Below are 21146 nucleotides of genomic sequence, written 5' to 3'. Positions count from 1 at the left end.
GTACCCTTGTAACTATCGATGTAGAGGCCCTCTACAGTTCTATTCCCCACTGTAGAGGGCTAGCCTGCATTCGGAAAGGTCTTATCACAAACCAGTCACCATGAGGCTTCATTTAATGAGTTTATACTTTGTTCTTTAGACTTTATACTCAATCATAATATCTTCTCCTTTGATGGAAGACTTGATGGAAGACTTTTCCTCCAGGTACAGGGCGTAGCCAGGGGCACTTGTTGTGCCCCTGGCTACGCCAATCTGTACCTGGGGGAATGGGGAAAAGACCATTTTTGGCGATGAGGGTCTCTCTATGTACCTGTGCCACGTCATCATGTGGCACAGGTACATAGATGACATCTTCATCGTCTGGGATGGCACACAATCTCTCTTGAATGAGTGCCTAGAAGCACTAAATAAAAACCTGTTTAACCTCAAATTCACCATGACATCTGATAAGACTACCATCACCTTTTTGGATATTGAAATTTCAATCAATGAATCCAATGTACTATCTTCCAAACTACTTAGGAAACCCACCGCTGGAAATACGGTACTGCACTCGTCCAGCTTTCACCCCAAACCTTTAATTAACTCAATTCCCTATGGGAAATATTTGAGAATAAAACGTAATTGTTCGAACCAGTCAGATTTTAAACATGAGGCCAATAAACTTAAAAATCGATTACTACAGCGCGGTTATAGTCACAAGTGTCTCAAAAGAGCTTTCAAACGTGCCAATCTAAAAGAGAGACATCAACTATTAATTCCCAAACAAATATCCACCACTGATGTCAGTGCCAGAATAATCACTACCTACACAAACGATCACAATAAAGTCAGATAGATATGCCAAAAATACTGGCACTTACTGACTTCCGATCCAACCATAGGCCCCCTTGTACCTCCAATTACATACAGACGTGCCACCTCTGTGGGAGACTTATTAGTTCAAAGTGAATATAGGGGACAGGAGAGAGGTGACCCATGTACTACAGTGGGCACGTTCCAATGTGGATCTTGTGCCTACTGTAAGTACATGGACACATGGAAAAATATATACTTACCAAATGACAAATATTTTGTGCCTAAACATTTCTCAAACTGCCAAACAGGGGTAGTATATTTATTACTATGCAATTGCAACTGCTTTTATGTGGGGAAAGCCCTACAGAAACTATGGCAACGCATCTATCGTCACCTGAGGGCTATGCAGCTGACCCTGACCTCCCCTTGGGCAGACACGTAGCTCAGGTACATGGTGGCATTTGTCCCAAAATTTCTGTACTAGTATTGGATCGTTTGCATCCAAGTTCCGGGGGGGGGGGTGATTTTAATAAGATCCTCCTACAACGGGAACTCCGCTGGATATCTAGACTTGACGCAACAATGCCACCAGGCCTGAATGAAGCCTTCAACTTGAAACCATTTCTTCTGGGTTTCTCTACAGGAGGCTATGACAAGGAATTATAAAGAAGTCCTCTGCATTGCTTGCCATCTGTTCTTTTTCCTTCCCTCCTTCTTTCCTTCCTTTTCCATCTTCCTCCTTTTTGTCTCCCTCTTTTTGGTTTTTGTCATGTATTTTTTTGTCCAATTATCTTATTCTTATTATGTCATGTAATAGCTTTGATTTTAGGTCTATATTTGATGTTTATCCTTGATATAACAAAAATGCTCCTGGATAAAGCGGATATCCAATGCTCTATCATACTATTGAACATAATATGCTTACCTTGATTTTTATCAAATTCATTTGTCTCTCTCTAATGTACATCTGTATTGTAATATCTACAGGAATCATATATGTTTGTGATTGCTTTTTCCTTTTTAGGGATCATCATCTGTACCCCCACTATAAAGATGAGATTCCCACATCCGGACAGCCCAGGATATACTGATCAGGCTTCTGTAATTAATAACCTTTTCCCCAATTCATTTTATTCTATTACGTTTGAATACAAGCTTCTTTTGTTATAATTTTTTTAATATTTGGGTCTAAAACTATGTGGCTTCTGATGTTGTCCTCGCCAGGATGACTCGTCGGTGTTCCCCAACACGGAAAGGCCTCTGATTCCTTATCCTGGGGACGGAGGCATTCCTCTAGCAGCGCTGCTGCACATGCGCCCGACGAGCTGTCCCGCGCCTGCGCAATGGGTGAATTTCTATCTCCACTCAGCCAGGCTGCTTCCCTTCCGTGTCGGCGGCCTCCGTAGACGTGTGACGTCACCGCGCCTGATGACGCGCCGGCGTCTGATGCCGCTCAGGCCGAGGAGTCACGATGGGCGGGCTCCTGCGCTTTTTTTTTTTTTTTTTTTTTTTATACATCTATGTACAAATATGTCAGGAGAGTGTCAGATGAGAAGATGACATGGTGGATAGGTAGGTGGGAAATATTTTCTGGCAGCCTGTTTAGCAATCCCTTCAAGGGAAACTACTGACTGTCATTCTAAAGGCCTATTATAAGGAAAGATATTAAAAGATATTGTACTCTGGTAACTATATGGGGTTAATACCTGTAATAATAGTATTTTCTTATACTGTATGCATGCCATTGTTGCAATATTTATATTTTCTATTCGTTTGCATGCAGATCAAGCAAAAAGTGACAGTTACGGGGGTTGGGGAAAACCATATAACACCGCTGGGGCAATTGCAATGGTCTGCTGCATCAGATTGCATTATATATATATCCTTTATGCCCATAGCCCCACCAGAATTCTGAATTTCACTTTACAAAAACTGACAATCCCGCCTGAGACTATCTATGCGATGTAAGATCACTGCAGTTCTTGAGCCTGTACATCTACCGTGTCCATTAGGGGTTTCCACCATTCCTTTGCTGAGTTACTGAGTATGCACACCTGTTGTGCCCTTTATGAGGGGCTCCTGCCATACCTCTGCTGAGTTTCTGAGCTCAAATACCCGTTGTTCCCACTATGAGGGGTTCCTACCATGCCTCTGCTGAGTTTCTTAGCCTAAACATCGGTTGTACCCATCTTGAGGGGTTCCCACCATCCCAGTGCTGAGTTCCTGGTTGTACACACTTGCTTTGCCCATTATAGTGTTTTCCACCATCCCTGCACAATGTTTCTGGGTCTGCACCCTGCCATGTCCTCTTTGAGAGGTTCTGTGCCCATTATGAGGGGCTCCCATCATCTCTGCGCTGAGTTACCACGTCTGTACACCTGCTGTGTGTTTTTTTTTTTTTTTTTTTTTTTTTTTTCATTCAAACACACAGCTGATTGTCTTCAACATCTCAACATCTCCCTGATTGCTTCCAAGTCAAGCCTATTACTCTCACCTGAGCTTGTTCCATCCCTTGTGCTACTGATTGGCTGTGCAGATCACACACCTTGTAATACATAGGGTATATAATACCAACTTAACACACACACTCCTCTGCTACATAGCTGAGAGGAGCCTGCTTTCCCTGCAGTGTGTGTCATTACAGCGAACCACCAAAGGTCAGTTATTGAACTCAAATCCCCCTTCCCTTTTCCTTTCTTAATATCTATGCCTTATTTTGACATTTGTTTCTTTGCAAGATGGCACATGCCTATAAACCAAAACCCCTCTCCTTCTCTTTCTATCATAAGATAAGAAGAAGGAATCTTGAAAGCTCAGTGTCCCAGATTAGGTATTTCCTTCTATTGATTTTTTTTTTTTTTAGATACATGCCAAGTCCATCCATCAGTGGTGGCTCTTGTGAGCCCTGGCCTGCCGTCTTTTTTGGGGTCAACGCCAAAGCCAAACTCTGCATAGTACCCAAAATCTCTCTTCCTACTTCTCCAATAACAATTACTGCCTGCATCAGTGACTAGAAAACCTAATTAACCCCTTGGACCCAAGGCTGTGGGAGCCCATCTCTCAATACGTCTATGTACAATGTTTACAATGAAGAGACAAATGTTTTGTGAAAATATATATATATATATATATATATATACATACATACATACATGTTTGTTCAGATTGAGATCCTATGATGTCCTTGTGCTTTGTTGGAAGTTAACAGTCTCTTAAATTCTCAGAAGAAATTGTTTTATTTTTATGTTATATGTTGGTGCCACACATTTACTCATACACATTTTATATATATTTTTCCCTTTTTAGAAACCCATCAAAACTACTCCTGAGGAAGGAAACATACACTATAGAAAGAACTGAGTCTTTCTATGTTATTCCGAAACATGTAGAGTGTCCTGTGCTGTTTTATTTTCACTCCAGTGAGCTGACCCTTGGGTCTACTGGGATGATCTATTACAACACTATAGCAGTTAGATCACAATTGATTGTTGTCTCCTCCATCTCTTTGATCTTATATTGATTCTATGTTTGTAGATATTTTGTAAACAATAAAAACTTTGTGATAATCTTTTTAAACAATACTACTGTATTCTATTCTTGCACCATATAATTATTTCCTGGTGTTGTACTGCCCATAATATTCCCCTTGGGGCACATACCCTTTTTTGGTTTTCTTCCCTATATATGGGATGTGGCAGAGACCCCCGGAAAAACTCAAACATTGGTTCCTCCCTATTTTCTTTATTTCGTACTGGTGAAACTCGTCCCAGCAACTTACATTGCGGATGATCGTGAGGATTTGATGGCGCGAGAGAAGGTAAGAACGGCAGGAAAAGCTAGAAGGGAATTGTTCACCATCTCCGACCAGGCCTGGGCATGGTTTCCTGCTTGGACGTGGTGGGGGTTTGGACTTATGAAACGATTAAACAATTTCTCATCCATTGTGGATGGGATATTCAATGAAACCGTAAAAGCTGTAAGGGAGATCTCACAGGAATAAAGACAGATCAAGACCCTTCTTTTACAAGAAAAGATGTCCCTTGATTATCTGTTGGCATCCAAGGGGGGTTTCTGTGAATTCATAGCAAAAGTTTGTTATATCTAGATCGGTGATACTAGTGACAAAGTTCAGGCCCATATGGATAAGGTTCAGATCCCTGCAAGGCAAAGCCAGAGCTATCGCTAGAGAAGGTTGGAATCCTTTTAAGGGTTTGGGAAACTTTGGGGATTTTTTTATTTTCCATTGGATCATGGTTTAAGGAAATAGGGGTATATATACTCGTGTTGTTTTTATTTCTATTCGTTCTATATGTCGTGATGAGGTGCACCTGTTGCCTGATTGGACGAGTGAACAGAGCCCGAGCAGATGACCACATCTTCCTCACTGAGAAGAGACGCCCTGAAGCCCAGCCCAAGTACAAGACACAGAGGATCCCAGACCGACCAGCGATTACTACAGCTCACCATGTCGTGTCCTCCCTATAAGTCATCCCTCCTGAAGAACAGAGTCTACAAGTCAAGCTGTGTTATGAACTCGTAAGGACTGATTAATTTCCAGGTGTAAGAAGAAGATCAAGATTCATTGAGGGACACATGGGAGCATATGACAAAGAGAAACTGTTGTGAAAATTTGTATTAATGTATGTTGTCAGATGTCCCCCAATGTCAGTTTTGCTGTAATAAGCTCATGCGAGCATGTTGACACATACAGACGTTGGTGGAAGACCATTGGCTGTTTGCTCTTTTAAGGATGTTTGTTTATGCCTCACCAAGGGACTGGCCGCTTCATGACGACTGCATCTACACTCCTAGTAAGCAGATCTGCGTACATGGGAACCATAGCATAACCATACAAAATTATGGCCCACTGAGCCATGATAGAGTATGGTTTATGTCATTGGTAGCAGTGGGAGTGTGCACACGATTGTGTTCAGAGCCATGTAAGTAGTGTTCAAATTGTGAGACACTTTGTGTCTCCTGGGATGCTCACCGCATGGCTCTGCACACGACCATCTGCACACGTCACTACTGTAATTCTATTTGAATACATACATGTGTGTGATTGGTTCTTTTGAAAGAATACAAGTGTCTGATTGGCTGATTCTGAAGCCACCACCTTCCTTTGTTTATTCATGTTGACAGTATAAATAAAGGCAGTAGAGCATTTAAAGGAGGATTCTGCTAAGCTGAACGTGATACCAGCATCTGTGTTACTTGGAGATATACAAGCGCGCTTTCCCGGCATTATACAAGAAAGCTGTCTTTGTGCTTTTAAGTCAAAGAAATTATTTGCTTATAAGGAGAAGCTTAAAATTTCCTGTACACATTCTTTTGGAAGTTTCCAGCAAGTTCCCGAAGTAGGGGGAGGTCTCAGAGATGCTGCCTGTAAGTCATCCAGCCCTCCCTCAGTCACCAAAACTCTGACCCAGAAAAACACAGGCACAGGCAATTTACCTACTCTAAAAAAAAAAAAATCCTACTCTAGTACACTGGAGGGTGCTACATATCAATAGCATATTAACCACTCATAGTAGCCACAGCAGCTGCCTGTTGCCCTTATTTCCATATCCCTGATGGAAAGATTACCCTTCTGTCCACCATCATCAATCACAGCAGAGCAATTTATTCAATCATTTGTAAAAAAAAGGGAGAAGAAAGACACGACTACCAGACATTAGTCAGACATTAGCCTGTCTGGTAGTCCGCCCCCCCTCCCTCCTTTAACGCGTTTTCGAGCTTGCTTGCTATTCTTGAAATAACAAGCAAGCTCGGAAACGCGTCGCACAGCTGTGACGTCACAGCTCGGCGCCACGCTGTGTTTGCTTCCCAAGCCTCGTTTTGGCTCTGATCACACGGCTGTGTCGTTATCATACTGCGGACGCCAGACGAGCCTTGCGGACACCATAGCACAGCCAGCGACAGGCTCTGGCGTCAGACTTTCCCATACAACTACTCCCGGAAACCACATCTGGCTTGACTGTCTCTTCATTGACCCTATCCAATCTCGATGTGCCATCTGGACAGCTGAAGGAGAATTTGCTGTGCTCAGCCATCCCACCCTATCCTCGTTGGATCTGATGTGGTTCCAGCAATCTATGGACTTGCTGTGACCTGTAGTCCTCCCCCTTCTCTTCAGCCCAGAGATGTATCTGAACTCAACCCTACAGTTTTCCATGTGAGTAAATATTGTTTTCTTTTTTTTTTTTAAATCATTTTATTTTGCTTTTAGCAAACACATAGACAAAACAAACATACAGTACAGCCAACATATGGCTAACATCAGGGGTGGGACCCGCGCAGGGGTCGCAAATCAGCATAATGGAATCAAGAAATGTTAGATTATTTGCGACTACCATAATATACCATCATCCATGTGCTGGCCTGGCTCACACTCCAGGGGTAGGTTGATAGTTAACTAGCTCACCTGAGTTACTGTGCTGGCAATGGTTGGTTTATCAAGACTTCAAGGGAGGTCATCAGATAGCGAGAAACCTCCTAGTCTGTTGCAGCAGTGGAGGGTTCCGCCCAACCACTTAGATCAAACCCTGTCATATTTTTTCGGACAGTCCCTATGAATATAGGTATCTTTGTATAGGGGTATTACATTATTGACAAGTGTTTTCCATAGACCTATAGAGGGAAGAGTTTTCCACTTCCAGCATAGGACGATGGACTTCCTGGCATAGAACAGCAAGAAACCCAACAGGGTTCTCTCAGCCACCCTGGGCACCAGGTCCTCTACCAGTCCCAACAGGCATATTCTTCGGGATGGGACAATACAGATACTTAGTAGTTCATTCACCTCCATTAGGATTTGTGACCAAAAAACTGAAATTACCGGGCAGGACCAGAAGACGTGAATGTAGTCTTGACTGGCCTGCACAGAGTCCTGACCTCAACCCGATACATAGAACACCTTTGGGATGAATTAGAGTGGAGACTGTGAGCCAGGCCTTCTTGTCCAACATCAGTGCCTGACCTCACAGATGTGCTTCTGGAAGAATGGTCAAACATTCCCATAGACACACATTCCTAAACCTTGTGGACAGCCTTCCCATAAGAGTTAAAGCTGTTATAGCTGCAAAGGTGGGCCAACTCAATATTGAACCCTACGGACTAAAACTGGGATGCCAGTAAAGTTCATGTAAAGGCAGGTGTCCCAATACTTTTGACAATATAGTGTGTGTATTGTAATTGTATGTTATGCACTTTGTGAAGGTAGAAGTTTGGTGTACTTTCAAAAGTTGAATTGCTTGTACATGTATATCTGTATGGCCTATGGAGGAACAATCAACAAGGATAACCCAACCTTCCACCAACCAGGGAAAGTTTGTCAGAATCGAGAAGTGCCAGCACGACTGTAATCACTTCCCATTGGACTGTAGCTGACTGAATTGAAGTTAATTTGAAGAATGTAGGTAAGTTCAGCAGCAGAGGAATTTGCTCACATTTCTATCTCCTTGAGCAATGGAGGTGAGGCTTTTCTATGTTTGTAGGGTACGGGAAAGGCCAGACACTGGAGAAAGTTGTCCCTGAAGACCAGTGCTTTGGTCATGGGTTATGTCAATGTGATTTAGCAAGTAGGTTGGGCAGCCTAGACTTAATGCATGTGCTACTAACACTTATCGGCCGAAAAGGACAAACAGCAGTAGGTTCCGAGGCATTGTGACTTGTACATTTGCCCACGTATGGCATGCACTGATGAAGTTTCCTGCAGACAGTTGATTACTATTCGCTAACACAACAAATAAATACTACAGTTCCATCTATTCATTCAAGCAGAGACCTTCCTTTAATTATCTTGGCAATTGTTCTTTGGCACCAATTGGTATTTTACACTAAGTTCCTTATTCTAGAGGCACTTCCTCAGTCACCAGGTGCGACCTGCGAGTTGATGTGCTGCTTGAAAAGCTTTCACTAAATGTATTTTGCATAAGTCCCGCAACAGAATGTCTCACCTTATCTTTCATATCTTTCCCCGAGAAGACGTAGAATATTGGGTTAACACAGCTATTGAACATGGCCAAAGACATGGAGAGAAGGTCAAAAATGTTCACTACTTTATTTTGAGTGAATAGCAGGATTACACCCATTATATGGTAGGGGGCCCAGGTGATGAAAAATGCGACTATGATCCCTAAAGACACCTTGATGATTTTATTACCAACTTGTGTAAATCTTCTGTTGTGTAATATAAAAGCCACAGAAATGTAACAGGCAGAAATGATTAGGAATGGAAGCAGAAAACCAAAAACCATATTAATGTAAGTGGTGGGCTCTATTACATGCGCCTCAGAATAGCATAAATTTCTGTTATCAGAAGTGTCCAAATTTTGGTACAGGACTTTAGGTAGACACATCAAAGAGGACAAGGTCCAAATAGCCAAGCATGTCATCCACGCCGTTCGTACTCCTCTGTGATTTCGGGGCCCAAATGGGTATGACAACCAGAATGCAACGGTCAACACTGATAGCCACCAAGATGAAGACGCTGGTGAACATGTTCATTGGAACAATGAAGTGTAACATCTTGCAGAGCACGGGACCGTACAGCCAGTCTGGGTAGAAGAACTGCACTATAGTGAATGGGAGAGACAGGCAGCAGATAAGATCAGCCACAGCAAGGTTCCAAAACCAAATGGTAGTCATGGTCCACTTCATCTTCACTCCGGTAACCCAAAGCACCAGAGCATTTCCGGGGACACCTATGAGGGTTGTAAAAGAGAAAACCAGGACATTGATCAAATGTCCATGGTTGTAAAAGATGGCTGGTTCCGTCTCACCACTGACATTGGACATCTTGTTCTCCTGTAAAAACATCAAGAGTTATTGCATCCATGTGGTTACTATTCAATCAGATGTTATCAAAGTATAAGGTTATTTCTGGCCTTAATGAAGTTCTATGACTAAGGATGAGCTAAATTTCGGTCCAATCCCATGGGAGACAAGACAGGAGGCCCAATCAGCTGCAGCCATAGAATTCCTTCACTCTGCAGCCCACACGTAACAAAGGGGAGGAAATGCTGGTGACATCATTGACCCCTTATGGCCACATGGCTATATATTGTTCAATGGCATTGTCCAAATATGGCCATGCTACATCAATGATGTCATCGCCATGCCTGCCCCTTTGTTACATGTGTGTGCCGGGTGGGGAATTTCATGACCACAGCTAACTGAGATGGCGGCCTGCTGTCATGTGACAGTCTCACGCGGGTTCAGGCCAAACTGAGTTCAACACAAACCCATGTGAGACAGTCACATGACAGATGGCCCAAATCAGCTTGTGGGTGGGGCCAGGAATAAGGTACAAAGTCAAGGAAGCAGCATACACAGAGTCCACAAAGGTTTAACAGTTCATGTATTTAGAAGAATGCAAGTTAAATGATGAAAAGATTTCTTACAGAACACAGATGCTAACACTAGCATTTTTACTTATGGTAACAAGTGTAGAACACTGGTGGTCACATGTACAAGAACGCTTGCAGTAACAGGTGCAGTATCGCTGGCAGTAACAGGTGCAGTATCACTGGCAGTAACAGGTGCAGTATCACTGGCAGTAACAGGTGCAGTATCACTGGCAGTAACAGGTGCAGTATCGCTGGCAGTAACAGGTGCAGTATCGCTGGCAGTAACAGGTGCAGTATCGCTGGCAGTAACAGGTGCAGTATCACTGGCAGTAACAGGTGCAGTATCACTGGCAGTAACAGGTGCAGTATCACTGGCAGTAACAGGTGCAGTATCGCTGGCAGTAACAGGTACAGTATCGCTGGCAGTAACAGGTGCAGTATCACTGGCAGTAACAGGTGCAGTATCGCTGGCAGTAACAGGTGCAGTATCACTGGCAGTAACAGGTGCAGTATCGCTGGCAGTAACAGGTGCAGTATCGCTGGCAGTAACAGGTGCAGTATCGCTGGCAGTAACAGGTGCAGTATCGCTTGCAGTAAGACCCCTTTCACACTGGGGCGCTTTGCAGGCGCTACAGCACTAAAAATAGTGTTTGCAAAGCGCCCTAAAAGAGCCACTCCTGTCTTTCACACTGGAGCGGTGCGCTGGCAGGACGCTAAAAAAAGTCCTGCTAGCAGCATCTTTGGAGCGGTGGGGCAGCGCGGCTATAATCAATGGGGCAGCACGGCTATACTGCCGGCATAGCGCTGCTGCAGCAGCGCTTTGCGGTGGTTTTAACCCTTTCTCGGCCGCTAGCTGTCTCTTCAGTGTGAAAGCCCTGAGGGCTTTCACACTGGAGCGGTGCCCTGGCAGCATCTTTAGAGCGGTGTACACACCGCTCCTGCCCATTGAAATCAATGGGGCAGCGTGGCTATACTGCCGGCATAGCGCTCGGCCGCTCAGGGGTGGTAAAAGCGCCCCGATATCGGCCGAAATACATCCGCAAATATGACGGTAAAGCGCCGCCCCCACCCCAGTGTGAAGGTGGCCTAACAGGTGCAGTATTGCACGCAGTAACAGGTGCAGTATCGCTGGCAGTAACAGGTGCAGTATTGCACGCAGTAACAGGTGCAGTATCGCTGGCAGTAACAGGTGCAGTATCGCTGGCAGTAACAGGTGCAGTATCGCTGGCAGCAACAGGCTCAATAACAATTGCAGTAACCGGTATGATCATCACTCTACAGAGGCCTAGCACAGTTCTCAAAAGGGAGCTATTTCAGTCAATAGTGGCACAGGAGTGATAAGGCAACACCACTGGGCCTGTACAACTGCGCAAGACTGAAGGGAATGCTGGAGGTCAGATTCAAAGCACTTTCAGGAAAAAAGTATTTAATTTACGATCAGTTTGATGTGTGCTTTACAGCTGTTTACTGTGAATGTACATGCTCTTATTAAAGTGACAATGTTCATGCAATTCTGAATGGCACCCCAACACACCTACTGTGGAACATCACATGTGGTTGGAAGCCGAAAAAGACCACCTTGTGTGGTTATTTTATCGTTTCTGACACAGGTGACAATGCCATATATGTATATGTATACGTATGTATACATATACATATGTACACCCCACCTATAGGGTATACATATACATATGTATACCCTGTAGGTGCCATCATCATCATCCCAAAGCCCCCACTGACCTTCCTTCCCACCTCTATCTCCCCTTCCTCCACATCCCCCTACCCCTTCCCATCCCTTCCATCTCCTTCTCTTTTTACTATTCTCTATCTGTTTACCTGCCCATGTGTTCCTTTTGCTTGTATCTTTCACCCAATTCGCAAAACAACAACGGCCAATGGCCTATGGCCCTACTCACAGAGCCATTAAACTTGGTCAACTTAACCGATACCAGTACTCTACTCTACAGTATCGGTGTTGCCAGAGTAAATCCAACCAGGTCTGTTCTGGAGACCCCAACAAGCTACCTTGAAAGGAATTTGTGGCTTCATCTCTATAAAATGTCTCTTTTTTTCAATAATGTTTAAGTTTTCCACTAGAAAATGGAAACAGAACACTTCACAATACCCAAGTTTTTGGAAAGGTAAAGTATCTCGTACAAAAGCTTACAGCAAAAGTTATCCCTGCAATTCCCTTACCAAGGATATCAAACGTGAATAATGCAAATAAAAGACCATACGACGTTAAATGTGTTTCTGTGTATGGGATGGTACAGTATTGTATCAGTAGCATACAGTGCATCAGGAAAGTATTCACAGCGCTTCACTTTTTCCACATTTTGTTATGTTACAGCCTTATTCCAAAATGGATTTTATTCATTATTTTTCTCAAAATTCTACAAACAATCCCCCATAATGACAACGTGAAAGAAGTTTGCTTGAAATCTTTGCCAATTTATTAAAAATAAAAAACGAAAAAAAATCCCATGTACATAAATATCACAGACTCCTCCCATGTACATAAGTATCACAGACTCCTCCCATGTACATAAGTATCACAGGCTCCTCCCATGTACATAAGTATCACAGACTCCTCCCATGTACATAAGTATCACAGGCTCCTCCCTTATGTACACGGGAGGAGTCTGTGATACTTATGTACATGGGAGGAGCCTGTGATACTTATGTACATGGGAGGAGTCTGTGATACTTATGTACATAAGAGGAGTCTGTGATACTTATGTACATGGGAGGAGCCTGTGATACTTATGTACAAGGGAGGAGTCTGTGATACTTATGTACATGGGAGGAGCCTGTGATATTTATGTACATGGGAGGAGCCTGTGATAATTATGTACATGGGAGGAGTCTGTGATACACATGGGAGGAGCCTGTGATACTCATATACATAGGAGGAGTCTGTGATACTCATGTACATGGGAGGAGCCTGTGATAATTATGTACATGGGAGGAGTCTGTGATACACATGGGAGGAGCCTGTGATACTCATATACATAGGAGGAGTCTGTGATACTCATGTACATGGGAGGAGTCTGTGATACTCATGTACATGGGAGGAGTCTGTGATACTTATGTACATAAGAGGAGTCTGTGATACTTATGTACAAGGGAGGAGTCTGTGATACTTATGTACATGGGAGGAGCCTGTGATATTTATGAACATGGGGGGAGCCTGTGATACTTATGTACATGGGAGGAGCCTGTGATAATTATGTACATGGGAGGAGTCTGTGATACACATGGGAGGAGCCTGTGATACTCATATACATAGGAGGAGTCTGTGATACTCATGTACATGGGAGGAGCCTGTGATACTTATGTACATGGGAGGAGCCTGTGATATATATGTACATGGGAGGAGCCTGTGATACTTATGTACATGGGAGGAGCCTGTGATACTTATGTACATGGGAGAAGCCTGTGATACTTATGAACATGGGAGGAGCCTGTGATACTTATGTACATGGGAGGAGCCTGTGATAATTATGAACATGGGGGGAGCCTGTGATACTTATGTACATGGGAGGAGCCTGTGATAATTATGTTCATGGGAGGAGTCTGTGATACACATGGTAGGAGCCTGTGATATATGTGTACATGGGAGGAGTCTGTGATACTTATGTACATGGGAGGAGCCTGTGATACTTATGTACATGGGGGGAGCCTGTGATACTTATGTACATGGGAGGAGCCTGTGATAATTATGAACATGGGGAGAGCCTGTGATACTTATGTACATGGGAGAAGCCTGTGATAATTATGTTCATGGGAGGAGTCTGTGATACACATGGTAGGAGCCTGTGATATTCATGTACATGGGAGGAGCCTGTGATATTCATGTACATGGGAGGAGCCTGTGATACTTATGAACATGGGAGGAGCCTGTGATACTCATGTACATGGGAGGAGCTTGTGATACTTATGTACATGGGAGGAGCCTGTGATACTCATGTACATGGGAGGAGCCTGTGATACTTATGTACATGGGAGGAGCCTGTGATACTTATATACATGGGAGGAGCCTGTGATACTTATATACATGGGAGGAGCCTGTGATACTCATGTACATGGGAGGAGCCTGTGATACTCATGTACATGGGAGGAGTCTGTGGTACTTATGTACATAGGAGTTCTGAGATGAAGCTACGCCATTAGACCCAGCGAAACGCGTTGACGTCATCCACAATGCTGCCTTGTCCCATGACGCTGTTTGAGTGGGTGTGCTAAGAATGCCGAGATACGGGCTCCTGTGAGCTTCAGCCGTCGTAATGGAATACTATTGCGAGAGACAATATAGCTAAGGGCCATATGAACTCGGTAAACGGTCGCACCAAGTTGGTGACTATCTTTCCGGGCTACACTTTGGTGACCAGGAGAGATTCGTGACTTTAGTCCATCGCCACTCTAATTGACGGAGGCAGGTTATTTACAGCTCACTACCAGCAGAGCGGTAACGTATGGAAAACTTTCACATGTGATGTATTATATAACAAAGCTTGAAGTTGTTACTCACAGCCTGACTGGTTCCGGTTCTTCTCTCGCTCTGTATTTATAACACCTATGACAGAGGTGACCTGTATAATGCTGATGATTTCCTACACTTGATACATTACTTTGGGATGTGAGCATTGAATGTTAAAGGAAATCCTGTTTATGCTAAAAACTTTTCTTTGGAATACGATGGAAAGAGCTTGAACTTCGGGATTACAGCAGCACAATAATTATTTCCAATTTCTGGATCCTCCGGACACAAATAAGGGTGCATCCTAAGGACTGTCTGTATTCCAAATTATTCTTAAAAATAGTACATCGGTTTTCCTTTAGATGCAGAACATAGTATTTCAATATTTTTTTCCTTGTGTTTCTTGAATAACAATCTTATTTTCAGCATATTATACTAATGCCCCGTACACCCGAGCGGAATTTCCGTCAGAAAAAAACCTGGATGGTTTTTCAGACGGGACTCCGCTCGAGCTCGCCTTGCATACACACGGTCACACAAAAGTTCTCAGAACTTTCGACCGTCAAGAGCGCGGTGACGTACAACACTACGACGAGCCGAGAAAATGCGGTTCAATGCTTCCGAGCCTGCGTCGAATTGTTTCCAAGCATGCGTGATTTTTTTTTTGCGCGTCCGAATTGCATGCAGACGATCGCATTTTCGCATAGGAACTTTTTCAGACCGAAAAATAGAGAGCCCGCTCTCAATCTTTTGCTGGCTGGAATTCCGCCAGCAAAAGTCCGATGGAGCCTACTACACATGGTCGCATTTTGCGACCAAGAGCTCTATCAGTCTTTTGCTGGCGGCATTTCCAATCGTGTGTACGAGGCATAAGTGTTAATCTCTCACAGGCCTGCTATTCACCCCTCACATTCTATTCTTCCTAATTGATTATCTTGACGTCGGCCATAAACAATTAGTGTAATTTAGGGGATCATATTTGACCCCGTTTTTTTAATTGTACATGGGAGGAGTCTGTGATACTTATGTACATGGGAGGAGCCTGTGATACTTATGTACATGGGAGGAGCCTGTGATACTTCTGTACATGGGAGGAGCCTGTGATACTTATGTACATGGGAGGAGCCTGTGATACTTCTGTACATGGGAGGAGTCTGTGATACTTATGTACATGGGAGGAGTCTGTGATACTTATGTACATGGGAGGAGCCTGTGATACTTATGTACATGGGAGGAGCCTGTGATACTTATGAACATGGGAGGAGCCTGTGATACTTATGTACATGGGAGGAGTCTGTGATATTTATATACATGGGAGGAGCCTGTGATACTTATGTACATGGGAGGAGTCTGTGATATTTATATACATGGGAGGAGTCTGTGATACTTATGTACATGGGAGGAGCCTGTAAAAAAAAAAAAATTTGGTGCAGGGTTCCCCTTCATTTCCATACCAGACCTGAAGGGCCTGGTATGGATTTGGGGGGGTTCCCCATGCAATTTTTGGTTTGGGGTTCCCCTTAATATTCATACCAGACCCAAAGGGCCTGGTAATAGACGGGGGGGGGGGGGGGGGGGGACCCATGCAATTTTTTTCAATGAGTTTTATCTATATTGCAGAGACCCGACAATTTATTACAGCCGCAATCAGTTTTAAATGTCAATTTTTCCTTTAGAAATGTCATTTTGTGCAGGGACTGTTCTAAACACGGGGAAAATGCGCCGCTTTACAGGCATACTATAGACACCCCCCAGGTACGATATTTAAAGGAATATTTGATTTTTATTGTTTCACTTTAAGCTTTAAAAAAATCACTGCTCCTGAAAAAACGGCCGTTTTTAAAAGAAATGTTTGCATCGATCCATGTACCCTGGGGCAGGACCCGGGTCCCCAAACACTTTTTATGAAAATAACTTGCATGTAAGCCTTTGGAATGAGCACTTTTGATTTTTCATGTTCGTGTCCCATAGACTTTAACAATATTCGTGTGTTCCTCCGAGTTTTTTGCCTGTTCGCGTGTTCTGTTGCGAACTGAAGCGGGGGGGGGGGGGGGGGGGGGGGGGTTGTTTGGCTCATCCTTACCAGACATCTATTCCAACAAAGGTACCCCATGTGTAATGCAGCAACCCTACCTAAAATGCCCAGAAGAACCCTTCCCAGGTTAGGCCTCCTATGTGACCCACACTTGGTGCCCAACGAGGAGGAAGTGTCACCCACCTACCTAGGGTTTCCACCTTTTCTTCAAGCCAAACCCGAACACTTTAGCGGCGCACGACATCTTTTTATTTTGTTTTTTTTTTAGTATATGCTATAAGATTGTAAAAGACAAGACCTGGGACACTTGGTTGCCTCACGGAGAACAGTAATGTGTAGCGCAGTGGGTGTGGCCGAATTGTGAGTGTTATGCATGGAATACAGGGGTCAGGAATATTTACTGTGCAAAATGCAGGAGACTGGAGTGTGGAATGCATAGTAGGAGTCATGAGTACAAAGCAAAAAGAGTACAGCAGTCAGGGGTGTGTAACGCACAGTGTAGGGGTAAGAAAAGTGCAAATCCCCCCCCCCGCAAGCAATACTCTCCTCCATGTTACCCTTTCATCAAATATCCCAACTCCCTCTCCTGCAAAAAAAAAATAAAAAACTCAGCACTAATCTTTATGCTCACTCTCCACCCCACCAACAAAAATAATTTCTCCCCCTCCCAGAGCAATTCCCCCCTCAAAACAAATCCTCTTCCCCCTTCCTCAGCACAAGTCATCCTCCACTATCCCCAAATTCCCCAGACCTAGCCCCCCTTCTTCCCCTTCCCAGCACTTATCCCTGCCCCCCCCCCCTCAATTCCCCCTCCTAATAGAAATCCCCTTCAACAACCAGTACAAACTCTCCTTCCCCCAATACCCCTCTCGGAATAAATCCTCTGCCACCACCAAATCCTACCTTCCAGCACAGCCTCCCATTCCAGTAGAACACCCCCCCCCCCCCTAAAAAAAATCTCTCCTGTAGTATAAATCTTTCTCCCTCCTCACCACCCCCACCCCCCCCCCCCAAAAAAAAAAAAAAAAGACTCCCACTTCTAGCACAAACCTCTCCCTAAAAAAAAAATCCCCCTTCCCAGCACAATTCTTCTTTCACCCCACAAATCCGTATCCCAGCACAGCTCCTCATCCCAGCACAAATACCCCACCCCAACAACCCCCCCCCCCAAGCATAAATCCCCCTACCAGTACAAATTCTTTCCCCCAAATCCCCCCTTCCACCACAACATGCTCCCCATCCTGGAACAATTCCTCTTCCCCTCATCCTCTCCAGCACAAATCCTCTTTCCTCCAAGCCCCTCCTACACAAGTCCTCTCCCCAGTTGCATCACATATCTTCCCACCTAAATCCCCCCTGCCAGTACAAACGTTTCCCCCACAAACACAAATCCTTTCCCCCCTTCTAATACAAATCCAAACCTCCCAACTGTCCCAGTTATAATGGGCCTTTCCTGAGATTTGAACAAAATCCCAGCGTCCCATGAATCCGAGCTGAGTCCTGAAGCCCAGTGCTGGAACAAGTTCTGGCAACTTACCAAGCAAGAGCTAGTGTGGGCATCCAGGGCAAATATCCTCCATCTCTCATGATCATCCCATCTGTGAGAAGTTGGATATGTGCTGGGGGCACTTTGGGAGGGAGAGGGCTAGTGCTGGAAGGGGGGTGGATATATGCTGGGGGGCACTCTGGGAGGGAAAGGGCTAGTGCTGGAAGGGGGAGTTGGATATGTGCTGGGGGGCACTCTGGGAGGGAGAGGGCTAGTGCTGGAAGGGCACCCTGGGAGTGAGAGAGCTAGTGCTGGAAGGGGGGGTTGAATTTCTGCTGGGGGGCACTCTGGAAGGGAGAGGGCTAGTGCTGGAAGGGGGGTTGGATATATTCTGGGGGGCATTCTGGGAGGGAAAGGGCTAGTGCTGGAAGGGGGGGTTGGATATGTGCTGGGGGGACTCTGGGAGGGAGAGGGCTAGTGCTGGGGGGGTTGGATATATGCTGGGGGGGTGCACTCTGGGAGGGAAAGGGCTAGTGCTGGTAGGGGGGGTTAGATATGTGCTGGGGAGGCACTGTGGGAGGGAGAGGGCTAGTGCTGGAAGGGGGATTGGATATGTGCTGGGGGGGCACCCTGAGAGGGAGAGGGCTCGTGCTGGAAGGGGGGTTGGATATGTTCTGGGGGCACTCTGGGAGGGAGAGGGCTAGTACTGGAGGGGGGTTGGATATGTGCTGGGGAGGCACTCGGGGAGGGAGAGGGCTCGTGCTGGAAGGGGGGCTTGGATACGTGCTGGGGGGCACTCTGGGAGGGAGAGGACTAGTGCTGGAAGGGGGGGTTGGATATGTGCTGGGGGGGCACTATGAGAGGGCTAGTGCTGGAAGGGGGGGTTGGATATGTGCTGGGGGGGCACTCTGGGAGGGAGAGAGCTAGTGCTGGAAGGGGGGTTGGATATGTGCTGGGGGGGCACTCTGGGAGGGAGAGGGCTAGTGCTGGAAAGAAGGGATGGATATGTGCTGGGGGCACTCTGGGAGGGAGAGGACTAGTGCTGGAAGGGGGGTTGGATATGTGCTGGGGGGGCACTATGGGAGGGAGAGGGCTAGTGCTGGAAGGGGGGGTTGGATATGTGCTGGGGGGGCACTCTGAGAGGGAGAGAGCTAGTGCTGGAAGGGGGGTTGGATATGTGCTGGGGGGCACTCTGGGAGAGAGAGGGCTAGTGCTGGAAAGAAGGGATGGATATGCGCTGGGGGCACTCTAGGAGGGAGAGGACTCGTGCTGGAAGGGGGGTTGGATATGTGCTGGGGGGGCACTCTGGGAGGGGGAGGGCTAGTGCTGGAAGGGGGGGTTGGATATGTGCTGGGGGGCACTATGGGAGGGAGAGGGCTAGTGCTGGAAGGGGGGATTGGATATGTGCTGGGGGGCACTCTGGGAGGGAGAGAGCTAGTGCTGGAAGGGGGTTTGGATATGTGCTGGGGGGGCACTCTGGGAGGGAGAGGGTTAGTGCTGGAAGGGGGGTTGGATATGTGCTGGGGGGGCACTCTGGGAGGGAGAGGGCTAGTGCTGGAAGGGGGGGTTGGATATGTGCTGGGCGCACTCTGGGAGGGAGAGGGCTAGTGCTGGAGGGGGGTTGGATATGTGCTGGGGGGGCACTCTGGGAGGGAGAGGGCTAGTGCTGGGGGGGTTGGATATGTGCTGGGGGGGCACTCTGGGAGGGAGAGGGCTAGTGCTGGAGGGGGATTGGATATGTGCTGGGGGGGCACTCTGGGAGGGAGAGGGCTAGTGCTGGAGGGGGGGTTGGATATGTGCTGGGGAGGCACTCTGGGAGGGAGAGGGCTAGTGCTGGAAAGAAGGGATGGATATGTGCTGGGGGCACTCTAGGAGGGAGAGGGCTCGTGCTGGAAGGGGGGTGTTGGATATGTGCTGGGGGGGCACTCTGGGAGGGGGAGGGCTAGTGCTGGAAGGGGGGGTTGGATATGTGCTGGGGGGGCACTCCGGGAGGGAAAGGGCTAGTGCTGGAGGGGGGTTGGATATGTGCTGGGGGGGCACTCTGGGAGGGCTAGTGCTGGAGGGGGGGTTGGATATGTGCTGGGGGGGAACTCCGGGAGGGAGAGGGCTAGTGCTGGAGGGGGGTTGGATATGTGCTGGGGGAGCACTATAGGAGGGAGAGGGCTAGTGCTGGAAGGGGGGATTGGATATGTGCTGGGGGGGCACTCTGGGAGGGAGAGAGCTAATGCTGGAAGGGGGGTTGGATATGGGCTGGGGGGGCACTCTGGGAGGGAGAGGGCTAGTGCTGGAAGGGGGGTTGGATATGGGCTGGGGGGGCACTCTGGGAGGGAGAGGGCTAGTGCTGGAAGGAGGGGTTGGATATGTGCTGGGCGCACTCTGGGAGGAAGAGGGCTAGTGCTGGAGGGGGGGTTGGATATGTGCTGGGGGGGCACTCTGGGAGGGAGAGGGCTAGTGCTGGAAGGGGGGTTGGATATGTGCTGGGGGGGCACTCTGGGAGGGAGAGGGCTAGTGCTGGAAGGAGGGGTTGGATATGTGCTGGGCGCACTCTGGGAGGAAGAGGGCTAGTGCTGGAGGGGGGGTTGGATATGTGCTGGGGGGGCACTCTGGGAGGGAGAGGACTAGTGCTGGAGGGGGGTTGGATATGTGCTGGGGGGGCACTCTGGGAGGGAGAGGGCTAGTGCTGGAGGGGGGTTGGATATGTGCTGGGGGGGCACTCTGGGAGGGAGAGGGCTAGTGCTAGAGGGGGGTTGGATATGTGCTGGGGGGGGGCACTCTGGGAGGGAGAGGGCTAGTGCTGGAATGGGCTATCAGGTTTCAAATTCATCCCACACTTCTGGCATACCTGTATGTCTTTTTGAGAATGTTTAGGTGTTTTAAACTAGCCTTGCTGGAGGTGAATGTTTTTTTGCATGTGTGCGCTGTAATATTTTTCTTCTATTGTATGGTCTTATGGCTGCACCAGCTTTAATGAGAAGGTGTGCCCCCCAAATATCTTGT

At 46.6% G+C, this 21146-nt stretch overlaps 1 pseudogene; it reads right to left on the bottom strand.

The window, feature by feature from the left end:
• Positions 1 to 6674: 6674 nt before the first annotated feature.
• Positions 6675 to 21146, bottom strand: part of LOC141105556 (C3a anaphylatoxin chemotactic receptor-like) — an 83201-nt pseudogene continuing 68729 nt past the window's right edge.

The sequence above is a fragment of the Aquarana catesbeiana genome, linkage group LG08 (genome assembly GCF_042186555.1).
Source record: "Aquarana catesbeiana isolate 2022-GZ linkage group LG08, ASM4218655v1, whole genome shotgun sequence".
NCBI lineage: Eukaryota > Metazoa > Chordata > Amphibia > Anura > Ranidae > Aquarana > Aquarana catesbeiana.
This window is presented reverse-complemented; position numbering and strand designations above follow the sequence as displayed.